Here is a 6,316-nt window from a genome sequence, read left to right as displayed (position 1 = left end):
TGTTGAGTCAGATTCCAAGTGGGCTGTTAAAATTCCTTTCTAATGCATGATGACAAATGTGCTATAAGACATAAACTAATATTATTCTAATAAACCCAAACCCCTTACTGTAATGTGAAACGAATGGTTATATTTATTAGGTTGGCTGATTGTTTTAAATATTAAAGGCGTGTATCATATAATAATATCATCGACCTATTTATCATGTGCTGAACAAATGGCAAACTTGAGCCTTTTCCTTGGCAAAAAGGAAGGTCAGAGGTCAGGATCACCTAATGTACCTTGAGATGGGGGTGATTCTCAAAGGCACTTTAACAGACTAACATGGGAGCCTGATACTCTGGTTGACGTTCATCTCCTGCATCTCCTAATTAGTACCTACAATACAGATGTGGTATTTTTACAATTTTTTATTACCATTAATTGCCAGAAACAGAAATCTTGTAAAGACAGCTGTCATTTCTCAGATGAAATTAAACTCACTTTAATATAACTTTATTGTCATAGGACAGGAGTACAGGTAGAAAAGAAATGAAAAGCAATAAAGCATTTTTACATCATTTTAGAGTTTGCCATTGACTAATTGCCTTGCTGTGATGCTGTTGTAGTAAAACCTTTAGAAGGGTTTAAAACTATTCTTCTAAAACACAGGCATATATAACAGAAAGATGGATCCATCAAACATCTTTACACAAAAGAGTCGTATTTTAAAAAAGGAAATAATGTAAATGTCATGCTAGTAGAAGCTCAATATGCTCAAAACAATAAAAATGAATCATCCAGACTCTCCCCAAATTATGTTGAAATTGCGAAACTTTGTTCATCAATGAGAAGAAGAGATTTGGAAAATATGAAGTTGTAAGAGTAAATAATATTGAAAATAAACTTAGTGCTATTTCTGCTAAAGAATGTAGAAAGTACCTTTTAATACTTTGGATTTCTTATTCTGTGATTGTTTTTAGAGAAACAATGCACTGTAAATCTTTTTTTTTTCTTTAGAGAAATGTTCATTGAATTTGTGATAAACTATTTCAGACAGGTCATATGATCATGTAATTGTATGGGAAATCCAGAAACAATATTTGTGTTAGAAATTCTCCATGAATAACAAAACGAGCACGGGAACCAAATGAAGAAAAAAGGAGGACTGTCTTTAAAAAGTAGATACAGTGTTTAATAATATAATTCAATCAGTACAATAATAATAATAACAATAATACACTATTTAAGTGTCACTTAAATTGAAAGAGAACTAAAAACCAACAGTCAATCAACAGTGGGGAAGCTTTTGCTCTGCCAGCTCCCTGTCAGTCATCGTGGCCTGCGTTACGTGGCCCTACCTGCTGTTACTATGCCGCACATACCAGAGCCACAGAGGGACATTCATGGACCACTGACCCAGATGTTGTTTTACATTAGCTGTCACTGGCTTCCAGTGGGGATTGAAACAACTAAAAGATAAATGAATTCCTGAGAGAGATGGAGTCACAAGCTGTGCAGTGCCACTAAATACAGTTAACACAGTGAACAGACATGTGAATAGGGTGTGTGTGTGTGTGTGTGTGTGTGTGTGTGCATGTGTTTGTGCGTTTGTGTGAGTATGGAGACTGGATTAACATGGCAAGAAATATTTTGAAGTCTTTTTTTCAAATCAGAAGTTATCAGTTTCACATAATTTTACATTTTCAGCTTTTAGTAAAGGCCAGATAGATCAAAATGCATTAAGTAAAAGCAAAGAAACACCATGTAGATGATGAGATTTTAAACTGGTCCAAAGGGTGTAGGTTTTTATTAACCTTTTCCATTTCCATTTCTTCCTGTGACATTTCCAAAGGGACATAACATTACTTCCTGTCTATTTCCACCACGATTTTGAAGTTGAACATTTTTAACCTTAAAGTTCCAGTTTGCAACTTTTGTTAATCAAGCTAGCTGTAGCATGAGACTTGAAATCAATCTGCCCAGCATATGATGTACAGGGTTTTTTTGGTCAAGAGCAAGCATCGCTCAAAAACCTTTAGAAGTAAATATCTCTGCACCGCTGCCTTTGACAGCTTGACTGGGTTTCTTAAAAAACGTTATGAAGTATATCACTGTAGCTAAGACCCGGATTAGACCCCCCAAAAATCACCCTATTCTGTGTTTCTGTGTGTGTGTGTCTGTGTGTGTGTGTGTGTGTGTGTGTGTGTGTTTGAGAGAGAGAGAGATCATGTCAGTAGACAGTGTAATCTGAGGGATAACATGGTGCTTATTTGGCTGATTCCCCCACCTCCCTGGGTTCTGACAGGTTGACACCCATCATTCTTCACATTAACTTTGCCTAATTGGCAGGTAATTCCTTGCTCCCCTACTGTCCCTCTATTGTTCTTGTAATCAGCCCCTACTGTCTGGGTCTTTATCCACCAATCTAACCAGGCACCCTGTAGCCAAAGAGCCACTCAGCAGGAGCTCTTGTCCAGGTCCAGAGACCCAATGGGGCCTGTCACTGTAACCCAGGGAAGTGAGGCTGGGAGCTTCCTCTGTGATGGTGGCCCCCATGCTGGGAAGCTCTGTACGCGGCTGACAGGCAAGCCGGCCCTAAAAAGTTTCAACCTGTCAGCATCAGCCTCCCATTGATTCGTTTCCACACAGACATCTGACGGGCGCTAAAATTTAAGGTTATATTTTAATGGAATTAAATTATTCTGATAGTTGTTTATTGAGTTATTGACAGCTGCAGCTGTTTTATAACATCTCGTTCTGATTTGGAGAGCAATCTACCCAACCAAAATAATCCACTGTCATTTACATTGGTATGATGAGAGTCTATTACGGTTGGCTAAAACTTGAAAAAACAAATAAAAACAAAATAAAATCAGTTGAACACTAAACACCAAATGCTGTAAAGTCACATCTGCATAAAGCAAATGCTCTTCTTTAAACAACAATCAAATGCCTTCAAAGCCCAAATCATTAACATTTGAAGCTCATTCTTGTCTCAAATTCCGTATCTCAAACACGCACATTCCAGCTGCACTGTATCTTTCGTGCTGTCTTCAACAGTGATTGACAGGTGTTTGCAAAGTCAGACACGAGATATATGGGAGTCCCACCCTCCTGTCACGTCCGCCTTCCCGTGAGTCCTTTGTAGCTGAGGTGGAGGTGGCAGGAGCAGTCAGGAGCTTGTCAGAGCAACAGGAAGAGACTAACACACTGTCTCTCTCTCACAGGCACACACAGAGAGACAGCTTCCCTCTCCTTTACACAAACAACTATCTTACACTCTTGCTGTCACTCACTCTTGTGAGTGTGTCAGCTGTCATTAAATTCCCAGACTTCCAGTGAGTAGGGGAGTTTCCCCTACCTCCCACCCCCTCACAGGTGACTGTCACTGGGGCCTCCATGCTGGGAATGCCAGCCTCTCCGCTGGAAGTATCCATCCTGTCAGCACAGCCAGATAGGGGCCAGAGAGACAAAAGTGAAAGGGAGAAAACCTCTGATATGTTTGTTTTGTGACATTTTGCGACTATTTCAGAGTTTTATTATGTTTGTAGCCATTTGTGTGAGTTCACATCGGTAAATTGTATTGTTTGTTTAAGTAAATTCTGAATTCAGGAATGCATATATATTATGAATACATTGTGAGAAGTAACACAGTGCACATATAATGTTTGAGTCCTTGCATTTTTATGTGTATGTGGCTGTTTTCTTATTGTGTGTGTGTCTGTTTGTGTGTGTTTATGAGTGCGTGTGGTGGGGGTGGCATGTGTGGAATGTGTGTGTGTGATATAAAGGCTCTCTCCTCGTGCCACAATGGTGCCATTGACAGGCGGGAGAAGGGAAGGCTTTGTTTGGTGACACCACACAGTGTTGTGAATGCCCAACATAGCTGCCATTCCTCTCTCTGTGCCCTCCGCCAGGCCACGGGCTTATCAGGGATTCCTCTCCTTTCTGTCCTCCCACGCACACCCCTCGCCATGTGTGCGTGTCTGTATGTGTAAGTGAGCAAGAGAGTTTGTCAAGCAGAGTTGCTAACACCAAGGAAAATGCTAATGAGCTCTTGAGGAGAATGGGCCCTCTGTTTAGTTACATATTTCACCACAAGTGGACCAATTTGGCTGCCACATTTTTACACAGTCTCCAATAGTTGGCCACCATGGATTTGGTTTCATTAGATTTCATTCACATTTGATAAATCCATCTTAGAGCATCAACATTTTTTGACATTTTTTATAAAAATAATGCTTTAATTTATATTAATGTGAAGAGGTGTCATGACACTGACTCACTGACACAGTATTGGTAGAAGTGCAAAAACAGTGAGCAGAGCAGAGAGCACTGTTTCAAAGGCTCAGGGTAGTGCTGAATTTAGTTATCCTTTGTAGCTTAAAAATTAATACAACTATAATGTAATAATGAAAACATATAATACCAATGCTACTGATACAAAGATAATACACTACAGTTTTTATTCTCAATTACATTAATGTAAATCTCAATGCACAAAGGACTACAGAAACTATAGAAAGAGATTTTTATTTTTGCAACAAAAGGTGACAATTGTAATAGAGTTAGTCCATGCCCTGTATTCAATTACTGGTTAACCAGTTATTCAGCTTTAGCCGACTAAGACCTAATCATCTTCAACTTGTCATTTACCACACAAAATGCAGCAAAACAAACTGCATATTAAAACACAAGTGAAACAAAGCTCAATAGTAAGTAAATCTATCAAGAAATCACAGGTACATGATACAATCGTCAATTTTACACAGATGTCTTTATTTACATTTGCAGTCATATGAATTTAAACTAGTCTGAAACGTCCTTCTTCCGTGGATCAGCCGCAGGATCAAAACAATGCTATGAGTAGCACACACTGATCCCCATGGATAAAGAAGACAGGAACATTTTATAATTCTGTGCAACATAATGTGAGCTCCTTTATTGGTGCTTGTTTCAAAAGCGCTTTGATATGAGAGAGCAACTCGTCACTTATTGAATGTTGTTACACAAATAACCTTTGTTTCCGCATACCTGCCATTAACAGACTTGAATAACTTCAGGGACACAACGACCATTTGGACTGACATGCAGCTGTGCCTGCCACTATTATTTGGTCAAATTAATAATTAAGTAAAATGCATGAAAGCAGGTCTATGAAACTTCATTTTGAGCAGCATATGGAGAAACTTTACTGATTGTGCAAGCCTAAACTCAGGCAAGCTGTTCCAGAGTTCATACTTTCTCCCCTCATTTTCCATCCGCTAATCCTCCTCTCTCATCATTCTGTTTATCGCATAGTTACAGTGTGAACTAGTATGTTGGTGAAAAGCTTGTTCTTCTCGGTTTGGAGCACTCACACAGGTCCTTCCAGCTCTCACGCTAACATAATAGTTTCCAAGATGCCTGATACCCAACTTAAAGTACGTATGGTGCCCACATGTGTGCAAATTAGGAATTCAATGCAAATTATCTCATGGACACACATATTCACTCATACACAGCTGCCTTTCTGTGTTTTCATTGCCGAGGTACTGTTAGGTGTTTGATGTGTTTATATGAGCTTAGATGGCTCATACAGAGGCTTGCCAGCAACAGCACATCAACACTTTAAAGCTGGATTAGACTAATACAATCAGTTTTCCTAAAACTGGCTTTTAAATGCATAAATACTACCTTTGACAGACACACCCATTATTTTAATCTTTTATCTTAACATAAAAAAATAATTTCATCCCCAAACATGAACTCTTTGTTATGGCACAGAATCTCATCTTAAACAGCCTCTCCAATCCTTCATCCTCACTCTTAATCCTTAGTTGTGTGGTATTCTAGTTTGTCCAGCTATAGATAAAAACACCATGTTTACATTATGATATAATACGAGGTTGTAGTTGTTCATCAGATATTTCCTATAAAGAGTTGGGGCTTGGATGTCTGCTCATCTCCATCTGGTGGTGAGATGAATAAGGTGGAAGGGTAGGCTGCCACACAGGCTTGGCATACCCAAATAACATTTGGGGGAGTTCTGGAAACATAGGCAGGCCCTCGTGTAGGTAGATAGTGGGGACTGGTAGAGGCTGTCATCAGTTTGCAGTTGTTAATAAGAGAGGAACACAAATAAAAGAAGTTCAGAGAAAATATTGTTATGGCTTGCAATGATTCACCAAAATCTCACATTCTATGGGTTCTTGTCAGATGTTAGCCAAGCTGGTCCTGGATGGTGGATGGAGCACTGCAAACATGTTATAAACTTTGACTACATGTTCCATGGACAGGACCAGAAGATATTGTGGGGTATTATGAGATTCACGAGTTTGAAGGTTTTGTCAGA

Source organism: Channa argus, chromosome 9, assembly GCF_033026475.1.
Source record: "Channa argus isolate prfri chromosome 9, Channa argus male v1.0, whole genome shotgun sequence".
NCBI lineage: Eukaryota > Metazoa > Chordata > Actinopteri > Anabantiformes > Channidae > Channa > Channa argus.
Note: the sequence above shows the minus strand (reverse complement) of the source record.